We start from the raw sequence: 26,239 nt of genomic DNA, 5'->3' as shown, positions 1-26,239 counted from the left end.
CTGGTCATAGGTATTCAGGGTAGCGGTAGTCATATGCCCACTGATAAGCCCGAATGGCATCACTGGCACTTTTAGTGCTGATCGGCATTGAGCCAGTTGCCATATTTTCCTAGATGTGCCATATCAGTTTATTAAAATCAAGCTCTACCTGCGTGGTCACTGAGGTAACAGCTCATCTTCCACAAAATACAATTGTCTGTGTTTCTTAGGTTTTATTATCAGTATTATTATTGTTGTTGTTACTAGTAGTAGTACTAATAGTAGTAGGTGTAGTATAATAGGATATGATACGATACAATATACTTTATTTGTCCCAGTTCTTCGGCTCTTTCCTGACAAATCACTGGTTCAGCAAGAAAATGGAAAACACATCTCTTGCTGTGAACCAGTTGATTTTTCCCAGGAAAGTCCTACCAGACGTAAAAGCTTTCGTGAACTGGCTCTAAGTTGAATCATTATCCAAGCCTTTCAAGGACAACTTGTAGAGATACAACTATCATAAGACCCACAAAAAAAAAAAAAAAAAAGTTTCCCTCTTCTCACATAAGCAAAATGCTTGGTCATGACATACCGTTTCAGTTTTGAGGATTTCATAGCTGCACTGGAGCTCAAGTTTTCAGGCAAAGGACACATTTGGGGGGCTTCAGGGCTATCAGGTCCAAGGCTGCCTTCTCCAGTCATCGTTGCTTTTGCAGGGCATCAAGTCAGTACATTGTACTGCAGTGCATCATTTAAAAATTTCCATTCTGTTAGTGAGATAAGAATGCATTGATGCCGCTTTCCCAGGGGCCCTTTTTTCTTTTTTCATCAACCATCATGATGAAACTTAAAAGTAATGCTAAACTAAAAAGTGATACACATCATGACCCAAAACATACAGATTTATAAGCAGACAATCCTGTGACCAGTGTCCTGCTTGTTCCTGTCAGCGGTTCGAGTCACGCAGCTGTAAGTTCAACTGCCTCAGCTAAATGCCTAAAATGTGTAATGTACAACGACTCTACTATATAGAAGGTGTTTTTATTACATTTTGATTTGATGGTGTTACTTTAAGTGGCATTTGTTAACATAGTCTGTCACCATATAGCCTATATGATAGTGTATACTGCAAGATACCATATAATCAACCTTTAGCTGCTGACTTGAGTGGCTGGTGTCTACGGCTGGTGAATACGATATGAGCTATAAATGTGAATGACTCATATTTGAAATAGATGTTGGCAGTGGCTGGCCTCATATTACAGCGGTAGTATTCCTGTTTAAGAGTTTGCTTAGCAACTCCACATGAGTCATTTTAATATGTTGGCCAGTGTGGCCAGCACATTAAAAACATTGACCTTGGTTGTCAGACTGATAACTGGAAAACATAGCAATACTGTGAAGGGGGTGAACTTTACAGATGGTGACCTGTGTGTCTAATCCACACTGGCGCAAATAATCTGTTTTCCATTTTGTTTTTTAATTAAAAGTAGATCTAGGGTATGCATATGCAAATACAGGGATAAAATGATCATTTGTGTTAAATGGCGAACAATTCAAAGAGACCAAGACAGGAAAATTTCAACAATGCAGGTACCATTGTTGATTTATTTATTTATTTTGAAGTTTTAATCTTAAGCAGATTTTTAGTAGTAAATAGATTGTTTAAAGGTGCACTACGTAGTTTCGAGTGAGGGACTTGTTTACACTGGCACAGCCTACTGTTCTTTGAATTAGTCTTATTTTATCCCAAGTAAAAAGTTTTCTTTTTACTGTTTACGATGTTGTTGTTTTTTGTTTTTTTTTCAAACATTGTCAGGCACAGTAAGTCAAACAGGTGCCTCGAAGATGTGTCTTTGAATGGCAGATGTTTGTTTTTTCAGCCTCCCAGGGACCCAGTTTTCCCCTGAGGATACTTTTACTATAATATTCAACAGAATTTTTTTCCCTCTCCGCGTTTATAATGTATCTTCCAAGACTACATACTGCCCCTTTAAAACAGTAAAGGAAAAGCTTAGTGTGCATGATTTATTTATTTTTTCTTCAAATTAGTTATTCAGGGAAAACAAAGCAGAACCAGCTCACATTCAACAATTAGTTGGGTGCAGTGAAAGGTACCCTTGAAAAACTTGAAAAGTTTGTGCCAACCTTGCTGCTGATCTGCAGCAAACGCAGAGACCCGTTAAAAATACTAAAACAAAATATTGCCACGTTTTCCAGCTTTTACCAGCAATAAAACTTCTTGAAAATTATGCAAATCGGGAAATGTTTGAGTCCTGCTTCAAAATACATATGCTGCTGTTATGTAAAAATTTTGTAAACCGATTTTGGGGATTTTCATTGTAAGTTTCTCCTTGCGATATGGCTCATAAAGTCATTTGAAGAGAAAAGTACCTTGTCCTCAACCCCAAAACAAAAACAAGGCTGCTTTTCCTAGTGCCTGAACAATTGACATTTTGGAGATAAGACGTTTTCACCCAATAACTTTGATGAATTACTTAAAAAATATATTTCATCAAACCATTTCCCAGCATTGCTTCAAACTTCCAGGAACATTTTCCAGAAGCAGGTTTTTGTTGTTGTTTTGTTTTAATTATTTACTTTTGCCGCGGCCGTCGAAAAAGCTACTGACTGAGGTAACAAAATTGCTTTCGATGCCCCGTCGGCGATTACCTCAGTGCGGTCTCCTTCAAAATGGCGCCCGGTCGTCCTGCGAGTCAGACAGTGGAGGAGCTGTGAGCGACAGGCAGGCAGGCCGTCCATCAGGCGGCCAGGCCACCAGTCATCCCAGCGACGGGCCTCGTGTTAAATCTGTGTCCAGCACTCATGAATAAGCCCATACCTGAGCTAAGATATGAGGTGGTGGGTAAGTCCGGTGAGACCCAGCTCTAACCTGGTTTCTACGGCAGCAGGAGGGGTGGGGGAGGTGAGGGGGCTTGTTGGCGTCCAGGCAGGCCGGTGAGTGATGAGGTGACGGTGCACACAGACCCGGCCAACAGCGCTGACTGTCCACGGGCTGAACTGAGCTGAACTGGAGGAACCACATAGCTGCTCACATACAGCCATGAATGTTTCCTTTCTCTTCAGTCGCCGTTTTTTTTTTCTTAACCCCCAAGCTATCCTCAGACTTTTTGACCTTTGTTCCATGATGTTTATTTGAGTGATCTGTCCTTTCTCACAGCTCGTTTTCTCAGGAAAATGCAAAAAACTAACAAACAAGCAAAAAAAAAAAAAAAAAAAAAAAAGACAGTTACTATGTGCTTGTTTGATAAATGGTTGATTATTCCCTCTGAGGAGAATAAAAAGGATGCCAGTCAGGAGAGTCACAGTCAAGCACAAGTCAGTTTCAAGATCTGGTCCAGTTGAATTTGAGTCAAGTCCAAGACCAATTAAGGGCATCCAGACAAAGTCGAGACCAAGACCAGCAGAAATAGAGTCCTGCAGTACATGCCACTGCAAATGTAAAAATAACGCTGAAGGAGTTCCTTCAGGATAAACAGATATTGATCTATCTGTAGGAGTTGTGCAATAAACCCTCAACGTCCAACTAATGAATGCAAACAATATCCAAGACTGTTCCATGCAGGGATTCCTACAGGTGGAGCTTCTTTAATTCCTTGTAGACCTGAGAGTTGTGATGTTCATTTTCTTCTCAAACAAGGAATTCCAGATCCATCCTGTTTCCGGTCCAATTCAAAAATGAATGGGGTGTAAAATGTTATGCTCTATTACGGACTAGTCATTTTTGATTGCTGCATTCTTATTCATCTCTGGATAAACTGAGGTGGATTTGGATCTGTTCTGAAGTTGCTTTTAAGAAAAAAATGTTTGCAGGAGCGTGCTGTTGAACACTGATGTCTACAGGCTAATTCACACTAGTAACCTACTGACCTTGAATACACTTATTCAGTATTGTGGAATACTGTAGACTTGCAATGGATGCATCAGTTTCTTTTCTTTTTTTAACATTTAAAAAAATATTTATTTCATGCTTTTGAACAGGTAATTGATACAATCATACATAATTAACAAACAATAAAATGTCTGTAATCCCCCCCAGGACAATTACTCTTCCTTAAAGGTGGAGTCAGCGATTGTGGAGGAAGGTTGTTGTTATTATTATGTTATCATATTAACACGTGCCATCTCGCTCACATTGCCTTCTTTCCACTGTCTCCCCTCCCCCTCCTGTTCCCCCCGTCCTGTGCACGAGCACAAACTGGTTGCTGATTGGTTGGAATGGTTTTGTGTGGCCTGGTCCGAGCCACCGACAGCGAGTGGAGTGTGAGGAGATTGACTGAATTCGTTGATTTCAAATGTCAACGATCTTTCTCCAGAATCGGACTTCACCTTTAAACTCATCACACTTGCATTTGTTATCACCAGCATTTATCCCAGATGTATATTGGCAGTGTATTATGAATAGAATAGAATAAATAAACACATACAAAAAAGATGAAAAAAGCTGTATCATCAGTTGTTTAAATATTTGAAATATTTTTTTGAAGATGAGGGCAGAATTCCTCAGAGGGGAGACTGAAGAAATGACAAGAATAACAAAGAGCATGTTCTCGGCACAATATTTGTTAGCATGGCAAAATAATTTTAATAAATAATTTTTATAATAAAATGCATAACTCTATATTTAAGAAGCGTTTTTGGCTCACAGGATCAAAAAAAATTATTCATTTTCATGATATGAAAAAAAAAAAAAAAATCAGTGCCACAAAAGTGCCACAAAATAGTGAAAGCTGGGGATAAAACAAAGCAATAATCAATAAAGAGATCCAATTTTATATTTTTAAACAGTTAGAAAAAGGTCACAGTCAAAAAGACGGGACTGAACTACTACAGCCCTGGAATATTTGTTCCATATTCCTTTAACAGGTTCCACAAGTGCAATCACCCCTTGCATTGAATGTTTAAAATTAATCAGTAACTGTGCGTCTCATCCATTGCTGATATTGCTCCTTGCCATGACAAGGTTTCAATAGTTTAGCCGGATGAAAAAGTCGTCATTGCACGTGTTGAGGGGGTCGGCAGCTCGCCTCCTCTCATCTCAGCGGAAGAGGGAAACATGTTTTAATAACCAGAGTCTGCAGAGATCAGGGGAGAGGAAACCAGTTTTTCCCCTCCCGCCTTGCACCGAGGTCAGCCCTCTGTGGGCCCTCACGAAGCCACACACATACATACACGCCTTCTCGCACTAATGTGGGCTCACGCACACACGTGCGCAAATTCAAGATAAGACACGGCAAATGGACCCACACTCCTAGGAAACCATGAAATAGACCTCAACATATTCACTGAGGCGCAAGAGAGCAAAAAGGACACAAACACATTAGACATAGTAGCTTATACAAGCCTGCACACACGCACTTACAGCCACCAGTGCCCCTTTTAAGAGCTCTCCCCAGAAATCCACATAGCTGATGTAATTAGTGATTTTAGAGCTCTGCACTTCATATTACTAGCCATAAACAGACATTCAATACTGGGCTTTGAGAGAGCTGTTTATTCTGGAGTTTTATAGTCCATGCAGGACCTTTCTGTGTTTATTCTCTGAGAACAATAATGCCACTATGCTCCCGGGCTGGAATGCTATTCATTTGTCCAATTAAACACAGAAAATAAATACAAAATCTAGTAGACTTGTTCAGCTCCGAGCCGCTCCAAAAACACTTTAACAACGGCACTATGCTCGAGGATTTACAGGGCGACGTTTAAACGGCCCGGCCGCACGATGAAATGGCATGGACTTGAATGTTTGTGGAAGGCTTAATCTGTGTTATTATCTTAATACGCCATGGCATAAATCTGGATTACTGAAGCAAAATGGAGCTCCCTCGCTAAAACGAAAAAGTCTGCTGCAACTTTAGTCAGCTATTAATCTTTGAAGTTTTGCTTGGAACAACGGCGAGGTGAAGCTGATAGATGTGTGTGCATGACGTGGAGGAGCGCAGCCCAGTGAGAACGCAAGGTGTGCAGGTTGAGGAGGATCATTAGAAGGCAAGTCGGTTTTGAGCAAAGAAAGCGATACTGGAGATTAATTCATTTGCTGAAAAATCACAGTTTGTGTGTAAGCAACAAATTGAAGGGAGAGGAGCGATTTGTGAAACACGAAAGTTGCTACTTGGTCAATGTTGGGGCGATGATTTACGAGCAGGACGCTGACCCACAATCCTCCTGACAGACATGCAATTTCCTGTGTGAGAAAACACTAACTTAATCCATAAAGCAAAGAGAGCCACGGACAGAAACTATTTGTACATGAATAATATTCAAACCACTAAGCAGCCCATGCCAGACGGGACAGTTGGACTAGCTGTCACTGCTCATATTTTCCTATGAAAACCCCCGGCTATTTACTTTTACTGTATTTCCTGCGAAAATCCATAAACACTGACAGCACAATTGGCCCGCAAAGTTTACCTATTTTATGTAATTCCACAAATCAGGAGACACACGTCATAAATATTCTACACACATAACATCAAAACACACTGCCACTTCAGTGCTTGAAAGCGAGTCTGATGTGTCATCGAAGCGTTGGTATTGTCATAAATCATCTGGGAGAGAGTTACGTAATTCCCTGCTGTGTTTCTTTTTTCCCTGCTTATTAGTTTATTGTAAGTGCCAGTATGAATACGTTGTGTGAATGTGGAATGATGCAAACAACAAAGCAACCTGACACAGATTTATATTGTGTGAAAAAATTGCTTTTGTTTCAATCAATCCTATACAACTTGTAAATTTAGCTAAATTTAACTAAACATAAATGAATGTTTGACAAGATGTTTTATTAATATGTATGAAAAGGGTTCCTTAGTCAGGGGGTTTCCATGTTCTCAACCCCAAAATTGAGTTTCAATAAGCCGCAGGCCCTCATTTGAAGTGATTTTGCCCTGTTTTACTCTCATATGAAGAGAGATTTTTTGAAGTATTTTATTTTCAAGTTTTGTTTTGTTTTTTGTTTTGTATGTTTTCTTTTTGCCATTTTTTGTAATAATGTTCCAGTAATCTCCACCTTTTTCCCCAACAAATTTGCTGGATTCCTCTCAAAAACTTAGGAAAAAGGCAATGAGTAAATTAGCGAGAAATTACCCCAAAATCAAGAAGAAATTAGTAAGCATTTACAAGAAAATGACCAGAACATTAGCAACAAAATGCAACAAGATTTCTGGCATTTAAATGCCTGCAAAAGGCATCTGAGCGTTATGACTTTCACAAGCTTTTAAGCTGTTCCTCACTTTACTGAGGACCCACTGGAGGACCTTAAAGGACTCTCAGCGTTCCCCCGGACCCCACTTTGAAAACCACTGCTGTGCACTTCCCAGAACTCCTCAGTCAGTGTGTCTGAACTGTGACGTCCTCCTCCGATTTTTTGCCGATGAACTTTGAGTTTCTGTAGGTGCCGCTCTTTTCTTCGTCCAGCTTGGCCCAACCAGGTAGATGGCTCTCACTCAGAGAAGGAAATTCTTCTCAGCTCCACTTCATCTTTCATTTTTTATTGTCTTTCTTTCATGTAGGATTCATGCACACATATTTCATAATCATGCACAAGCATAATTCAACTGTCTTGGCTAAGGCTGGCCACGCTAACAACCCAGCTCTTCTAATGCTTATTCCACACAAGCTGCCGTTCACTTCATTTCACTTCCTGTGAATCAGTCGATTTTTCCCAGCAAAGGGCAGCGCATGTAAAAGCTGGCTGTAGGAGAAATCACTCATGTTATAACAAACAGCGACACAGTAGCAAAACAGAAATGTATTTATGTGAAAATGTGATAGATTATTTCTTTAAATGAAGTCCACCTGCTTTCTAGATGCCAGCAGCGCTTCACCTCTCTGTGCCAAGGTCCACACAAACCAGAGGCGGTTCCTTGGTGTTTGGCAGAAACCCAAACCCTCAGCAAATTACCAGCTGCAGTTGGAGGGCCTGTTCACGGTGTTGACCCAAACATCCTCCAGGGCATTAAGAGAGGCGGGATGAGTGGCCCCGTGGTCGTATCTGAGGCTCTCTGTTTGGTCTATCATTGGATCAAGGTGTCAAAACTACTGTGGACTCAATGAGAGGAAACATGGAATAATCAGACCAAATGAGAAAAAAATCTTAAGAATGTCTGTGAAGTGTGATTGGTGGCCAAACCCTCTACCTGCACGACTTGTGAGAATTAAGGGGCCAGGCATTGTTTTTTTTTTTTTTTTTTTTTTTTTAAAGCTCTTGGTAAGTGGAAATGTGGGAATCTAGAGCAAAACACAAGCGTGTCTATGGGAAGGTTGCTGGTTCAATTTCCTAGAAAAAGTGAAAATGTGGGTGCAGAAAATGAATTAGCATCGATTGTGATATACCCTTAAGCAAGGCACTTAACCTCCATGTGCAGCAGTGCTGTTGATGAGCAGCCGGCTGGGATGGATGGATCTGTATGAGTGGAAAACAGTGTGTTGCTGGAAAAGGATGAGCAGGTCCAGCAGTTTCAGTTGGACAGACATACTGGAGGTAGAGCAATCTAAAAAAGCAATCTATCCTGGTTAGTGGGTGGGAGCGAAGGCCTATTCACAACAAATCTGAGTTGTCGGCATGAAAACACATGCACGACAAGATTAAAAAAAAAAAAAAAAATCAATGAACCAAGAACTAACTCACATGCAGGATTGCAAAGTGAACAAAGCTGAGTATGCTAATCTATATATTAAAAAAAAAAAAAAAAAAAAAAAAAAAAAGCAGACCTGCAGATGCTATCAATTCAAACAGGAAAATAACAAGAAAAGAGTCATTTAATTTCCTGAGAAAATGGGTACTGGGACTTGTTTTTTATATTGGCATAGTCCCTCTTGTCCTCTTTTGTTTATGTGCTAGAACTGTTACTTTGCAACTTGTTTTGCCGTGAAACGCAAGTGAATGCAGAGATAGATAGAAAGTTTTCTAGATAAGCAGCCCAGGGGAGCACAGAGCAAAAAATGAGGATATTTCACCATGTGCACCATGCGGACTCACATCACGCCCAGGAAACTACAAAACCCAGCACTCTAACAAAGTTCAGTTTTGCTTTAAGACAGATAGAATAATCAGTGCTCAAGAAATCACAAAGGGCTTCTATTTACAGGCATATTTAAGCACTCTAACATTTTATTTTTCTCTGTCGAAAAAGTTATAATATAACAAGTTACTTTTGATTTCCTGTGATGTAAGAAAAAAATTAAGAACAACTTTCCCCAACACTTCTCTTGACTTTCCAGCATCAGGAATTGTCACTGTTGTGAATACAATACAATGCACTGACTTTTATCATTTAAAAAAAAATAAAGTATATATATTTAACCAAAGTTCCTTGGTTGCCATTCAAGCTTGCCTAACCTGGCCTAACATTTTATTTTTCTCTGTAGAAAAAGTTATAATATAACAAGTTACTTTTGATTTCCTGTGATGTAAGAAAAAAATTAAGAACAACTTTCCCCAACACTTCTCTTGACTTTCCAGCATCAGGAATTGTCACTGTTGTGAATACAATACAATGCACTGACTTTTATCATTTAAAAAAAAATAAAGTATATATATTTAACCAAAGTTCCTTGGTTGCCATTCAAGCTTGCCTAACCTGGCCTAAAAAAAAAAAAAAAAAAAAAAAAAACTGCCCCTAAAATGTCAACATGCTCAGCGTTCCCTGGATAAAAGGGGGGTGCATGTGGGGGCGGGGGTGGGCTAGGGGTGCAAATCACTCGGGGATTCTTCAACAGTTTCAGTTTTGTAGCTAAATAAGAGATTCAGTCTCCCTCACATACTCAAATAGCTATAAAACACTTTTGTTGTTGCCAGGTGGTGACCCACCAGAAACAAGGCTGTGACCCCTTTCAGGTCCCTACCCACAGTTTAAAAAACATCGCAATAATCATGAATCCCAAATAATCATGGAACTAAGCTGGAATATGGAATTACCTCATGAAATCTGTTACCAAGCCAGATGGAAGTAATATAAAACTATATTAGAGCCTCTAGTGATTTCAATGGCAGAATTGTTTGAGATATAACGCTCCAGCTGACAGAGTCACAACTCCTCTCATCTCATCTCAGGAGCCATGGATGATCGGTAATGACTGCAGAGTGAACCATGTCAAAATCTGTCATAATATCCCAAGTGGGGAAAGGGCCTGAAATCTTTAAAGAGGGAAAAATGTCTCTTAAAGGGACGTGTGGTGGAATCTGCGTCTAACATGTCAGAATCGCCTTTGGGGCTGAGAAATTGAAGCCTGACGCGGGTAACACGGCTGTTCCCTTTAAAACCTTATTTTTTTGTGGGGAAAAAACGAGGGATGAAAACTGGCTGTGAGGAAAACATAGAGCCTGTCAACCCCCCCCACCCCGTAAGACCACCCAGAAAGAATAGTGAGCTGTCAATCATTTGATTTAGGGGATAAACATTGCAGTATTTTATTACTTTGTGAAGAATTGCTCAATATTTCTTTTTACAGTTCTTTGAGCATTATGAAGGATATTGATGTATTGCTGTGGTTTTTTTACACTTTTTTCTGCTTTTTGTGGTTTTCAACATTCTTCTAAGTGTTTTTTTTTATAAGAATACAAAACTTACAGTATTTTGGCAGCTATTCTAACGCAATTCGCCTTGTCTTCAAACAGCTAGCAACTAAATCCTGCTGACTTTTTTTTTTTTTTTTTTTTAATCTTTTCTGGGGCAAGCTGCTGGGTTTGTGAAAGGTTCCTGGCATTGTAAATTTTGATAACAATTTTCCCAGAATTTTTTTCAGAAGCGATTTTAATGTTCCAGAGACCACCGCAGCTTTGAAAAACACTGCTGTGTGCACGTCTACATGTGATGTGACTTATCTGCACATCTTTTAGTTTTGACATTAAACTAATAGACTTGATGTGCATCTGCAGTATCCTGTTGCTGTAGATTTATAGCTGCTGTCATCAAATAACAGCCTTATTATGGACATATTATAAGGATAATGGCAGATCAAACAACTTGATAAGGACTGGCTGGAGTTCTGCCCAGTCACCGCCATGCTGATGCACACACACATGCACACAAACACACACACACACACAGGTCAAGCGAGGGCGCAGAGTGTGTCTCCAGGGTGTGTGTCGACTCTCAGGGCCAAGTTGTCTGTCAGCACAGAGGCTTGAGCGCCGAGCTCTCCATAATCCCTCTGTCAATGACCAAACCTCTAGCCAGACACACACACACACACACACACACACACACACACACACACACACACACACAGACCAACCACTGACCACCCAATCAACCGACCAGTCGAGTCTTATTGAATCCAAACAATAACCCGTTGCTTCACTCCTGCTCCAGTCCAGACCGCCACACAGCCCTATGGCATCTGGCTAATCTAGGGAGGTTTAAGAGAAGTTTATTTAAATGGCGTTCCTACCATGTAATGACAGACAAACAGTGCTATACAGTTACATATTACAAAACACTGAGGACCACTCATGATTGAGCTGTGAGACACTATGTAAACCGAGTGGATGCTCCTATGGAAAGTGATAACCATTGTAAAAGCCCCTACAACTATGCAACTATCCACAGTTAATACTGGATGGCTCTCTAAACATTTCCTACTATGGGTGGAGTGACTGTGCAGCAGTGCATGAAGCATATAAAAGTTATGCTTTAATTATATGTGAATGGGGAAACGGTGGTTGCGAAGCAGCATGGGGTTTCTGCGGTGTATGCAAAAGGGTTACAGGGAAGGTCTGCAGGCACAGATCCATCCTCTAACAATAAACCACACAGGCTATCACTGACAAGAAAGAGGAACGCACCAGAGAGTCAAAACATGTCAGGGACTGATTTGTTAAAGAGATGGTTAATGTGCTATTATTCTTTAATTTTTTTTTTATTGTCGTCATTGGGCACAGAAATCTTCATGAAATTGTGAATCTGTAGTTCTGTCTATGCAGAGAGATGCATGTTGGTAACTTTCTCCTGACTCAAACGAGCGGTTTAGCTGGGGACTAAAAACTTACTTTCACATGGAAAGGTTCATTTATGCATGACATTAAATATGGATATGGACGGAGCCTTCTGTTCATACTCTGGGTTCATTTCATCCGTATTTGTGCACATTTCTAGTTCAAAGTGAGACCACGCTATAAGCGAGATACAAAGAAGAAATTTTAAAAAACTGATGATTTTTGAGAAAAGAATTGTCCATTCTCATGTCATGATGCTTTTAATGACTTCACAGACCACCGCCGTCTACAGCGCCGCCTCCACTTTTGCCTCTTTGTAGAAGGTACGTCATTACCGCCTCCTCCACGGTCACAATGTTTGTTCTTGTCAGAAACCTTTGACTCTGCACTGCCCTCTAGTGGATTTCTTGCTCAACATCCATGCTAACGTAAAGGACGCATGAAAGTATGCGGGCAGTGATAGTTGCATCATTTGAAATGGACATGTTTATTTTTGTATGTAAAGGCAGCATAAATGAAGAAAAAAAAGTGGAGCAATCCAATCAGGAAACAACCTCAGCTTTTATTACTCCCATCAGGCCCGGACTGGCTATCGGGAGAGCCGGGAACTTTCCCAGTGTCCCGGCCTGCAGTTTTTTTTTTTGTTTTTTTTTTGGCCTGCAGTCTTGTCACCATGGGGATGCCACATTCAGTCAGATCTGGCTACAGCCCCTCCTCCCCTTCTCGTATTTTCCCTAATGGTATGATCTCTGCCTCTTATGACACATGATTGGTTCCACTGATGTGCCAATAGCCAATCCGAAACCACCATTGACGTGACTGAACCGAAGCGAATGTGGCAATGCTACGGTTTCTCCTGGTGTGCTAGTTCGATATTATGGAGAAAAATGGACAGCTGCAATCCAAAAAAGAGGAAGGATGGAGCAAAGAGGGAGAGGATGAAGATAAGAAAGACCCTTGCAGAAGATGCAGCTAAATGTAGCAAAACTGACAAACTGTTGGCAAGCACAGGATCAGGTTAGTCAGTGATGACATAGATATGCTATCTACTCTGTTGCATTCTCATCTTATGAACACCCTGATTTAACTCCGTTCTTATCCCCTCTCATAACGTAACATACATTCATTCATTAACCTGAATGAAGATGGCATTATCCAGTAAGACACATCGCTTGCAGGCTGCTCACATGGAGGCTGTAACTACTGTCATCTCAACGTCACAATAGTCCAAATGGCATCTTCATTTTCTCTTTCTCTATAAGCCAGTGCATTCAAATGTATCCATGCAGCTAGCCGAATACTACCACGCTGTACTGTTTAAGGAAATAAAACACAAGTGCAGTGTTATTGCAACAGTCGGATTTTGTCAATGCTGGTTCTTTGATATTGGTTTGGTCATAGTCAGTACTCAAGTTGAGGGGGGATGAGGGTGGATGGCATCCCCCGTGAAATAAAAACGGTCCAAATCATCACCCCTGTAAAACTGCCATCCTCACTTTTCATCAAGTGAAAAAAAAAATGACCATCCCCCCTGAATTTTTTTACAACTCGACTACTGGTCATAGTCATATCACTCTGTGAAATAACACTAACGAACTGGGTAAATAAATAACCTAGGTGTGTTACGTAGGCCTAAAAGTTGATTTGCTGTTGGCTCATTATTCTATGATTCATATGCAGTAAAATACACCAGAATGCAGGAAATTAAGTAACTCAAATTTATCCGGGGGATGACCCTGTTTAAAATAAGGCCTGACTTGGAGCTAGATTACCGGCCTAATAACACAATACATACTCAGTTCTAGTCTGGCTCCAAGATAAACTGTCCACTGTGCAATGAAAATTAAAAAATGGTAACTCTTTATTTCTGTGTTATTTTTTGTCAAAGCTACGGGGAGCCACCACAGAGGTGCTAAAGACCCACGGGCTGCTGACCCCGGACATGGACTCATGGTCATAGGCTAAACATATGATATTTTGTTAAAAAAAGATTCTCTTTTCATCTCTCCCTCAACAAAGCTTTGTTCTCTCGTGTACTGTCTTTTTTAATGCGTATCAGTCTGGTATGCAAAATATATGATGACATCATCTAGCAACTTCTCATTTGTTGGTTAGTTTCAGCAGCGTTGCAACAACAGTGTTACCCTCAGGGAACGCCCACCCTCTCCTGCTGGACTGGATTACTGTAGAAAACACAGCCTTTAAAAACTTATCACAGAGACTGACTTTCAGGAAGTCCAGATCTTGGTGAATGATGAAGATAAGTAATGATACAACATAATCAAATCTCCCTTTTTATTTGGATTGGCCATCCCTTAAATAAAGATAAAGCTGGCTAAAACTAAAGCAGTGCTTGCTGTAGACTCAGGCACAATGCTATAAATGACTAGTGCATGCGCGAGACACAGCCAAGAGTGCATGTGGATCAGTGGGCTACTGTAAATCAAGCAATAGACTTCTGTAAAAACATATTATGAAACACAGAGGAGCTCAGTCATAGTTGGGCTGTCAGACATTGTAACTCATAGGAGATATTTGGCTGAATCTATCACTGCTCACTTCTGATTTAAAACTGCCTCCAGATCTAAGGAAACTACACTGTATACTCAACATCCATCAGTGTCGGAGTGCCGTGTCTTTGTTCGGGGAGATTGGGGGAGTTTACCGTGATCCCTCTGATGTTAAATGGTTCTAATAAATCAAATTGTTCCACGATCACTGCTGTAAAATCAGTTTTAAGCCGCAGTGAAAATGAAGCCTTTTATTGTCAAACTTTCGTATCAATTTATGGTTTTCCTTGATATTTTGTTAGGTTTGCTTGAATGTAGGGCTCAGCTCCAGACACCCCGCCACACCGCCCTGTGGCCTCTGACTAATCCTATCAGACTAATTCTATCAAAACACACACCCCCACACAGCGCCGCAAGCACACACACTCACAAAAAGCCCCCTAGAACAAAGGGAGAGGCACTGACTGCTTCGTATTAGCGTTTAATTAAGTTAAAAGACCTCTCCTCTCTCCACCTCTCTCGCTCCACACACCAATAACTCAATTGAAGTCGTCTATTCTTTCATGGCTCTGAGCTGGCGTTCCTATGGCCTGCGATCACAGGCCCAAAGCAGATCGCCGCGTCGTCGCTGCGGCCCTGAAAGCCACCTCTGGCCATGGCTGATCTCTCACTCATGTGATTAATTCAATAAAACCATTATGCAGACCTCCATCCGTTTCCGAACTTTCCTCTCACCTCTTCCTTTGTGCCTCCTCTGTCTCATGTCTTTTTTCACTCCCTGGTCTCCCTGGTCTCCGGCCGTGCCCATGCCTTACTTTCTGTGCTCAAGGTTTAGCCGCACTGCTGTCAAGAAAACAGGTAAGACTCCTTTTCTCTCAGCTGCTGAAGGCATCTGGAGGAGGAGGAAGAAGCTACAAATTTATAGACTAGTTTTCCAGTCATGGAAAACAACTTGAAAAGTGGAAAATGTCCCAGAAATATTAGTGAGATCCTGCAATATTGTAAAGTTTGGCTGAGATTACATATTCAAATGTTTTCCTCAGCTCTCATTGCATATTTTTCGCTGTCGATGCCCCATTTCTGCACCCGCTCATGCCCAGCTGTCCTGTTTTCACATCTACAGAAGGTCAAACAGGTCAAAAACACAATGATCCAACGTTTTGATCAACACGCTGTCAACATGTTTGCACATTGTTGGCACATTGTTAAAATGTTGTTGTTGTTTTTTTTACAACATGCTGTACAATTCACAATTTTCTGACAACGCGTAAACTGACACGTGATTGTCCCACACTTTTAAGGTACTGTGGTGAATATGAACATTTTGAATATGAATCTGATTGTCCCACCGTGGCACCACCGCCAGGCCAATAAGGCCCTAAGCTGCACACTTAATATCTCTGATACAACTTTGATAAAACTTTTGGGGAATTACATGTTTTTATACTCTTATCCAGTTTCCGCAAAATGAAACTGACTGGCTCACCACAGCGCCACCAGCAGGCCAAATAGTCCCCAAGCGTCAAGCAACCTCGGACAGCACTGGCTCGGTTTTGACGCACTTTGGGGGAGATGATGAAGCTTTATTGTCCCAAAATCAAAGAACAGGGAAGGGACTATGGTTTGGGACCTGTCCATTCATCCATTCATCCATTCATCGTTGTGTGATTTGTGAACCCATGCTGGGGAAATATTTATTTTGACATTTATTTGTCCAACATTTTGAATATAAACCTGATTGTCACACACACACAGCACCAGCACCAGTGTTCTACTGTAAATAATCAGTGTAGGTCCAAAGGATGAACAATCTCAAAGATTTCACCCTTTGAACAAAATTCACTTCAGTGATTTGAGTTTTTGATTTTGGGGGGAAATTTTGGCGATTTTATTTTTCATTTTCTTTTCTTTGTAATTTTCTGTCCATTTTTTTTTGGCATTGGGTGGTAATTTCTAAATGTATAATTATGATGACTATAAATATAGTTTTATGTTAACTTTTTTTTTTACTATTAATTTTCTGGTAAATGTTTTGTTAATTTTCAGGCCATTTTCTTGTAATTTTTCAAGTTTTTTGTGATAATTTTCAGGTGATTTTCTCATGACTTTTCACTAAGTTTTTGCTAATTTCCACATCCTTTCATGTTAATTTGCGCATCACTTTTCCCCCCCATGATTCTGACAGAAATCAAGTGGATTTTCTCAGGTTTCACAGGTTCAAATGCTTAGGGCTGCATTCAGACACCTTGCATAACCATTTAAACACAAGAAATCTGACTCTGATCCAGCATCACTGAACATTTAAATACATCATTTAAACTTATAGTTTTCTTTGCATTTTTATGTTTTTACAGCTAATTTTCTGTTTTGTTTTTTCTTATTTGCTTATTTTCTCATCAAATGAATTTGCTCAGGTTTCACAGGGTTATCTGCCATGAGGACGGCAGGGCCCCAGGCGCTGTGATCTGCTTCGGAGGAAAAACAGCCCATCTGAGGTATGCATCAGAAACTGGAGTGGAGATGCCTCTGTGACGGCAGCCTGTGTGCCTGAAACTCAAAACTTTGCATTTGTTTCTAATTGTTGTTTTTATGTTATGTAACATTCTTTTTAATACGTTAGTACTTGACAGCTGGACAAATAAAGATGGAAACTCAAAGTGGCCCCTTCTTCCCCTTTGTTATTTTGCTCCTCTTTCCTCCTTCACTCCCTCCATCTTCCCGTACATCAACAATTTCCTCCCTATCCTCAACCATTTTTTCACAGTCAAGCCCCACAATGACAGATCTCCGCTTAGCACCTTCATATATTGCGATAACCTTCTTTTTTTTTCAGTGCCGACTAAACATGACCAGGCCTTCTGTTCAGAGCCTGCCGCTGCGGCTCTGATTGGCTGTCGGGGAGGGGAAGGAAAACAGATGAAATCTCTTTGAGAAATCCTCTCCCTTCCTTGCTTGTTTTATCAGCTGTGGGAGGAAAAAAGGAGAGGGCTTTTCAGCTGCTCCAAAGATAAGATAAGCCGTATGTGTGAGAGATCATTAGATCGAAGAACAAGAGGTTTCTTTTGCCGCCCTTTTTCCCGCTTTCTCTCCGATTCTCACCTCTCCGTCGGTCTAAATTGCCTTCGATCGCCATTCTTCCTCCCGCCCCACTCTCATTCCTGTGTTCATTTTTTAAACACCTACTGCAGGGGTTTTAACTTCTCTCAAGTAACATTTTATCTGGCTGACATGCCTCTATACGGGCGATAAATCTCCCTTGAGCACGCGGCGACTCCCACGCTTCGATTACATTGCCTTGGCAGCACATTTTATTTCATACCCCCAAATTACCACGTCAAAAAAAAAAAAAAATCTACGAAGCTGCATAAATCCTTCATTCATCACACTACCGTTAAAGTCCACTGAAAGTCCATGTTGATCTAAGCCCTCGGTATTTCATCTCGGGGCCTTAGCTGAAAAAGCAAAAAAGAATTACTGACGCTCTGTTGAGGGTTATGTTTAGCCTCAGATAAATCAAAGCCTTGGAAATGAAGCGATCTTAGATGAGGCAGCTCCCGAATTCTGCCAGCGTGGGGTGTTGAGAGGGTTAAGGACCACTATCCGCTGGTCGGGGAGGGGGGTCAGCGGGTGTCTCCCGGGCAAAGCGCCATCATCCAGCGGGGGGCCTCGTACTGAAGCTGCCTCGTTCCCTGCCTGAATAGAATATAAATTTACACCCGGGGAGATTAACCGCCCGTATCGTATGAGAGCGTCGTGTGTCCGAATTGTAAAAATAAAGTGCGTGTGACACCACCGCTGCTTTCACTTCCCCTCACTGCACACTTGTGGCACATTTTTGGGAGGTTAAGTAAGAGTATCTTGTTCAGCACCGCAGAGACGCTCGCAACAGATACATCGACTAGTTGCCCAAATGGGACAGGAGGGCGGAGGAGTGGGGAGGAATGAGAGGGAGGCTGAGGGAGAGAGAAGGTGAGAGACGGAGATGTCCAGTCCTAATGAGGGGCTGTAACTCATGTCGGAGCAGAGGGCCATGAGTTATGATCTTTTTAGCCGCGATGGGGTTAAATGTTTTCGCTTCCAGACCAGCTGATGCTCGACCTAAAGGAGTGCGTGGACAGCTTGATGCGTCCGCCACAGAATTTATAGCCGCGATCGTCCTCTTTGTTATTTCTGCCCTCTGAACTCTCCGTTTCTGCGAGTCAGCCTGCCGTCTCGTCTCCAAACTGCGCATCTGTAGTTGGATAGTCCCAGATCCTCTTCCATGTGTTTTACTGTTGGTGAACCTGATCAGGGTGGCAGGATGGGAAGAAGAGGGGTGGTGATGTGGGGTTGGGAGACGGCGCGACCTAGACCTTTGGCTGACATTTGGGGTTTTCATTAGCATACGAGTTGCCCTTTGACACTTGGACCCTTGTCACCAGGTGTGGGTTTCGGATTGACGTAAGGAAAGGAGGAGCAGTTCGTTTTCAATTCGACTGATAAAGCATCCGTGTGCTGTTTTTGGAGCTCTGTTTTCAATTCCCTCATCCAACGCCTGCGCAAAATACAGTCACAAGCCCCATCTGAGCTTCGGCCATTCGTCTGCGCGACACTTTTTCCATGAGCTGTCAAAGTGGCTCGACACTCAGTCAGCGCTTCCAAATTTCCACCAGGCGCTCCTACAAAATATTGATCTCACCACCAAATAAATAAACTTGATGATGGATGGAAGTGGTCATTTTTTTCTGGTGCTTGGACCTTATACTTAAGGCGAATCCATCTTCCTTTGAAGACGCTTTGTGGTGGCGATGTGACAGACTTGGGCAAAACAGGACTTGAAGCCTTTCAAATATTTAGGGAAAACATGAGGTTCATATAATTTGCATTTATGTGGCAAGCAGTTTTCCATTTATGATGCGGTTTGAGTGGCTGAGATCAGTGATGTCGTGGCTTTTAAACCTGCCTAAAGTCTTATGTATACACACAGGTATTCATACATTTATGTATCAAACTGATGTAATTTATAACAATATAGAGCCTTTTAATTGGCAGTCATATGGTCAATAAATCTTTTCTACATAATTTTCTACATAATTTTCCACTGCATCACTCCCAGAGATGCAACTAACTCCAGTGCTAGTGGTTCAGATATTTGAGACATTTTTCAAATGTTCTCCTGCCCAGGTCAGTAATGTGTGCATTAGTGGACGACCCACAATGCTTTGCTTTCATGATGTGGATTGGCCCCACAGGGCTGCTAAACTTCCACATCCAGGCAACTGGACCCTCAGCACACATGTCCTACTACAGCCTGTAAAACATACATATAAAGCGCCTGATAATTCAGAGGTGAGCAATAGAAAGGTGCTGTAACCAGGAAACTACAAGTCAGGACTCTGCTTGTTTCCTGCACAGGCAAGGAAGAGGTTCCTTTTCATTTAAGTGGAGGCAGAGCCTGTGCAGTGAGACAACATACCCAAAAGCAGCACCGTGGCTCTGAGAACCTTAATTAATGTCAATAGGAACATCTATGTTTACTCTGCTAGTCATGTCAAAATGGCTGCTGTGACAAAAGTCTGTTACCAGCAGCTATACCAACAAAATACTGTCAAACTTTGGTGAAGCCAGAGAGTTTATCAACACTACGAGCCACAGCAAGTAACCAGGTTTTTCTTGGAGAACTGATTCTTACCACTGGCTAGTAAAATACCAGCGACCTGGTCGATGGGTTGCCTCATTTTGATCTATAGACCTTTTTCAAAGCAGCCATTTTGACATGACAACACAGGTGTTACTAATGACATTAATTAAGGATCCATTCCATTTAGGTCTAATGCTGCATTAAAAATGCCCTGGGAAGTGGGAGAAGTCCCAGCTCCCATTTGGAAAAGTGCTCTTGAACACTCCTCCCAATGAGATCTCCCCCTGGGGGAGCTTGGGTATGATTTCTGAACCCTGAAGTTTGCCGTGAAACAGCATGTGACATCAAAGCAAGTTCCTGGCTACAACAAAAACCTTATGTCAGGTGAGAACTGTAAAAAACACAGTGTAATATTTTATCTGATTACTCCTTCGTGCCATTTCACTTTGCGTACCACCAGCCATTTTGTATCTAATTTAAAAAATGCAGGGTAATGGTTTCAGCTACATTGAGCAACGAACATCTAAAAATGAGCAAGTGGTGCTCCTGACTGTGCCCCAGTGGTAACTGGGAGGATTTTACTGGGCACTTTGCAGCTCCCAGGGCATCCCGAACGCAAGCTACGGCTCAGTTCAGACACCATGACAGAGCTGCCAAACTCAAAAACATGTGTCAGTGTTTACCCTCTCCAAAATAAGTTGAGCAGTAGCAAAGCAGATTGAAATGATTGCGTTCACGTGGCCGGGCCTCTGACTTTAGAACAGGTCCTGCTGTCGGCCTGTTCACAAAGGTTCATCTGCAGAGCTCATTCATTTCACACACTGCTCCACAATCAATCCCTAACAGCTGGACTTCATGCTAATTTATGTTAATGACATGCTAAACAGCAGCAGTGGGATTTCACATAGGCTACCATTCAGTTATGATCTCATATGTCTTCACGTTGTGCTGATGGCATTCCAGTAGAAGGAGAAAGATCATGAAGAATTTATTAAATCTCTGCTTGAAGAACAAGGGTAGGAGTCAACAAGTATTTGAAATTACATTTTAATTTGTACATGGTTCATTTCTTCATGAAGAATAACAACTGGGAGACGTGTTTGCCTGTTTCTGATTTACAGTTTTTCCTCGGCTGAGCATTTTAATTAACAAACAGCCATCTGTTACCTTTGAAAAATCATTACTATTGTCGAAATGAATTCTGTAGTTTGTATTTTTTCTCTAAAGCCACTGATGTGTAAGTAATGGAGAACTTTTGGATTTGCAGCTACTTTTCCGTAAAATCTGACTACTACAGTACTAGTCATTGTACACACGGCCACTTAATTAGGCGCACACTTGATTTTGTATAGTATTGCAGGATTTTGAAAGAAAAATCATCAACGGATGCAGCCCTCCTTCAAGCATGGCTTTTGAGATGTTTGTTCCTGTGGCCAAATAAAAGTGGGAAGCTTTGAATGGTTGCAATCAACTTCTCATTTGTTTTGCACCTGTCAGATGGAACTGGTCCGGAAAATTGGAAGAGCAGAAATTTGATTGGTTGCTGACAGCCGATGACTGCGAAAAGTTTCGCCGCGGCCAACTTTTTTTGGCCGACAAGTTTGTTGACCGTCAACATATTGGCTGAGTTCCCCTGGTCGCTCAGCTCTGTAGGAAATAAATGGATTTCTGGTGACTTGTTGATTGTATTGCTCACAGTCTGAACTCGGCAGTAAATCTATCCAACTCTCTCCATTTCCACCTTTCTACCCGTCCATAATACTTTAACTGACTTTCTCTTCATTGAGAAGACCAGGTATTTTCAGTCTTTTTCATGTTCCGGACCCCCGAGTTGACTTTCATTAAGCTGCGAACCCCCATTTGAAGTTATTTTGCCCTTGTTCGGGACTGACATGAAAATATTTGAAGCAGGGAGATTAAAGCATCATGTTAAAATAGTCACTCATACAATGTCTAGTGAATTAAGCATTTTCTAATCTGAGAAAACATGTTGTGATGCGATTTCTTAAAAAAATTACCCATTTTTATAGTTACTACAATTATATATTTAAAGGTCAGATCAGTGATGCTAGAGTTCTTGTGTTTAAAGGCTGCATTCAGATGCCTTTCACAATCATTTAAATTACAGTGAACTCAAACTGGATCCCCTGGAAGACCCTCAAGTACCCCTGTAGGTCCTTGAAAGCCCCTGAAATACACAAAACCTCACCATTTCCCTGTCTACGTTTCCATTTTTACCAGTGGCATGGCATGACTTTTCCACTAGGTGGTACAGGTAGCAGCTAGCAGAGTCACAAGTTTAAAAAAGTATCTTTTGGTGACAACTAGCTACACCCTTCACTTTTCAATTATCGGCACAGTGCCACAACCTTTACACAGGGCCCTGGACATTCATCAGCACCTAAAACAAGAAATACCAGAAAAGTCACTGAAGCAATGTATTTCCTGAAATCCCTGTGGCTGCTCCGTGGTAACGATCAATTGGGCAGAAAATTGCCCAATCTGGCAACATTGCTTGGGCATAAATTTTTCCACTGTGTCAACCAATCAGGGGCCACCAGGAAAAGCCGAACACATTACACACATACCGCCCTCAGGTGGAGAAAAAGTACAACCAACACAGACAAAGACTGTAGGCAGCGATTTTCATTAATCATGACATGCTTCTGTAATATGCATGATTTATATGAGAGTGACAACTGAGCTTTATACACAACAATGCCAAAAATAAATTTTCATTACAGGAGGAGTGCCCTTAACTGATGACACACTGATAGTTTTCTCTTGTTTTCTTGTCTCCTCTCTCTTTTTTTTTTTGTTCATCTCATCACTCACCCACATCTCTTTGCTTCATCTCTCTCTCTCTCTCACAACTGTTTTTTCTGCCTTGCTTTATCCTCTAACCTTCATTCACTCCATTTCTCTTTCCTTCTGTCTCTCTGTCTCTCTGTCTCTCTGTCTGTCAGTCTCGCTGTACCTCAGTGGGACAGCGGAGAGTCCCAGAGAGATGCCCAGCGCTGAGTTCATAAATTTTGCCTGGTGTGAAACAGAAGATGGCTTCTCAGAACGACTGGGAGGTTTTTCATCCCTGGAACCTTTTTAGTACCTTTCACTGCCACCGCAACGTGTCACCAAAGCTGTGCAGGGCTATGTGTTTATGTATATGTATGTGGGAGTTGGAGGTATAAGTGTGTGCGTGTAGAACGGTAGCAACGAGGAGCACAGGAGCAAATACTGGAGGCAAAAAAAAGGTGGGGAGAGGCAGCAGAACGTCGAGGAGTGAAGAAGTGAAGAGAGGTCCATAAATTCATGAGGGGTTGAGGTAATGGAGGTTTGGAAAAGGGCAAGAAAAAAGCCTTTGGGAATTTGCTGACAAGATTAACATGCAGTTGATGGGAAGGTTTTCGCGAAAGGGTGCCAACAAATAAACACAATTCAGAGATGCCACCTCCCCTGTGGTGTGGGCTAGGCGGACGGACAGCGCCATTCCCCAAATTCCACCAGGGTGATCTGGTGTCAGATGGTCCCAGCCGTTCTCTCTTGCACCCCCATGGGACAGAAAGGTTATCCCGTTCTCCCAGAAACTAGAATATGGAGGCACGATAAGGTTCTCTGGGACAGCTGTGGCCTAATCTCAAATCCACGCAAGCAGTAACATGGTACAGGCAGATCACAGTCAGTTATCTGATAGCGGTGTGAAAATGAGACAATTTGTTTTAAGATACATACAAATTGATTTGCTTGAACAACTGGTGCCTGATCGCAAACTACCCGCCAAAAAAAAAAAAAAAAAAAAAAAAAAATCAGTGTTAAAACTTGTCAAAATATTTCTTAAACAGGTCTTAAAAGGCATTATATTATTAAATTTAGTTCTCTGATAACTGTAGAAACCCGGATAAAGAAACTGCAGATGCAGCACTGTCGCTGATCAACAGCAAAATAAGTTGCTCTTGAATCAGTTCTTCAACACGAGGTTCATTCTGCTAGGAAGAAAACCACAAGAAAACATGTTCAGTGGTTTTATGATCACTTCATTTAAGATCACCGATGTGCTACACATTTTTCTGTTACAGTAGGGACGCAAATACAATGTGCCGTTAAGGATGTTGTCCGCAGCTCCTGGGCTTAGGGCTGGTCGTGGATCAGGGGCCGGGCTAACAAATGATCTGGTGAGTTTCTGCTGGGTTACAGCAAAGAGTCACAACCAGTGCCCTGCCTGAACCCCTCTTACAGTCCAGATGCTCCCTCTGATCCAACTGAATCTGGCTGTCAACTAATGTCTGCAAAATCAGCATTTTCTCAGAAACAACAAGCAATGCTTTCCTTATTCTCTGTGGCATCCTTTGTATTCCCTCAACGGCACAGAGGACAAGGCGGGTAAGGGAATTTCAGTTTCTAAATAGTTTATCCACTGTCAGGAGATGGCTGCTTTCTAAATTTTAAATGCGAGGCATTCTGGTACACATAATGAGGTGAGCAGCTTTTGAGATGACATTGATGGTAAGACTGTGGAAGATGGTTGAAACTCTAGGTGTCTCTCCTTCCTCAGCCCACCACATGGCTGGAGGCCTCACCAGTGATGTACAGCTTCATTGGAGCACCCCATCATGTCTCCCTATTCCCTTGGTAGATGTTTTGGTGCTGAAATGCTTCCTTTTTCATCCACAGCCACGGACTGTTCCTTCCCACAGCCTTTGATGCAGACATGAGTGCAGACATGAGTGTTTGGCGTATCGCCTGGCCATGGTTCCTTGCTCCTTTAGAAGTCTTCTGGTCGATGTGGCCACGAATCCCCTGCGTCCAGCCTCCACCAGGCAGACCTGGTGTTTTGTTTTCGAGCTCTGCATGGGACTGTGAGCCTTCTGAAGGGCCCCATTTCACTTTACTTGAGAGTACAAGCCCATTTCTCCCAGCTAAGGTTTTTATGACACAAGCCTAATGTCTTTAAATACGCAAAAAAAAAAAAACCTCACAAAAAGGAATGTTTGTCCAGCACATGTGGAGAAGACACAACTGGACAGAAGCAGTAGTCTTTGATTTGAAAGAGTACAGAGGATCGGCTAGTGGATGGGCAGATAATGTACATAATGTTAGCCTTCTAAATAGTGAAGTTTGATAGGAATTTTCACTATTGGCAAAAGTTATTCTTATTCAACCGTTGCCCAAACCTACTGTTAGACCTAAACTTACCCTTAATCAATGTTTTAGCTGTTTCAGTTTCATTTAACCAATGTATGAGCTGCCGAAACAAACTCTAACTGGTTTTACTTGCCAAAATTTAGCCTAATTCGTCAATAGCACCAACCACTTTGTGCAGTTCTAGTCACATTCCTGTGAATATCTGGGAACCACTACCCTGGAGACCACTGCAACATTTTGGCAGCTTGTAGGCAAGGCTTCCTGAGCAAAGTCCACTGGTTGCCCCCTTAGTCCAGCCAGTGGACTTGGGGGGCAGCAATGAGCACACTTTCCATTTTTGCACACATGGAATAGGTGAAGAAGAGAAGACCTGCACACGCCATATAAAGATATGATTTTAGACAGCAATCTTTATGTCATGCAACAGGAATGATTCAAGGATAGAGCAAATGTCTTTACTTTGGCAAATTTTGCTTGAAAGGAATGTAAAGCCTTGTGGATGAACAATGCTGGCCTAAACCTGAACACTGGCTAACCTTTTCATGTGACAAACACATGAAATGTGTGTGCCCATGTCCTGCTGTTGTCACAACATGTTTCTGTGGTGCAATTCATATTACACATGACTATCTTATCAGCATTTCAGAGTTGCTTCTCATTTCACAAAAAAAAAAAAAAAACACCTTGCGAAATAAAAATATTATTCACGATAGTTGAAGAGAAGCATCCAAAACCAACTGGAGGCACTAATTTGAGAAACAAGAGGAAGCAGAACTTGATCCAGGCAAAGCTATGAGCCCTCTCCGGGGAACCAGAGTGTCCTGCTTCATCAGCTTGTCCTGTCCTGTGCCAAGCAAAAGCTTTACCCTCTCTCCCCTTGTCTATTACTGTCTCAGCATGCTCTAGGCTTACTTGGAGTCTGTGATTGAAATAGAGTGCAGCAGCAGATGGTGTTCACACTGGACACAGGCTAAGGAGTGTATGGTGAAGAATCAACTTTGCAAGTGTTTTAAAGGTCTGGGAAACTGAAATCTG

The 26,239-nt window shown here is 41.7% G+C and overlaps 1 long non-coding RNA gene across 1 annotated transcript; it reads left to right on the top strand.

Moving 5' to 3' along the window:
- The first annotated feature begins 20,315 nt into the window (after positions 1-20,315).
- Positions 20,316-25,902, top strand: LOC115380092 (uncharacterized). The gene is made up of 2 exons (XR_003930293.1): positions 20,316-20,449; positions 24,734-25,902. It is a non-coding gene; the product is annotated as an uncharacterized LOC115380092 (long non-coding RNA).
- The last annotated feature ends 337 nt before the right edge of the window (positions 25,903-26,239 follow it).

The sequence above is a fragment of the Myripristis murdjan genome, chromosome 21 (assembly GCF_902150065.1).
Source record: "Myripristis murdjan chromosome 21, fMyrMur1.1, whole genome shotgun sequence".
NCBI lineage: Eukaryota > Metazoa > Chordata > Actinopteri > Holocentriformes > Holocentridae > Myripristis > Myripristis murdjan.
The sequence above is the reverse complement of the archived record's forward strand: the minus strand, read 5'-3'. Positions and strand labels throughout refer to the sequence as shown.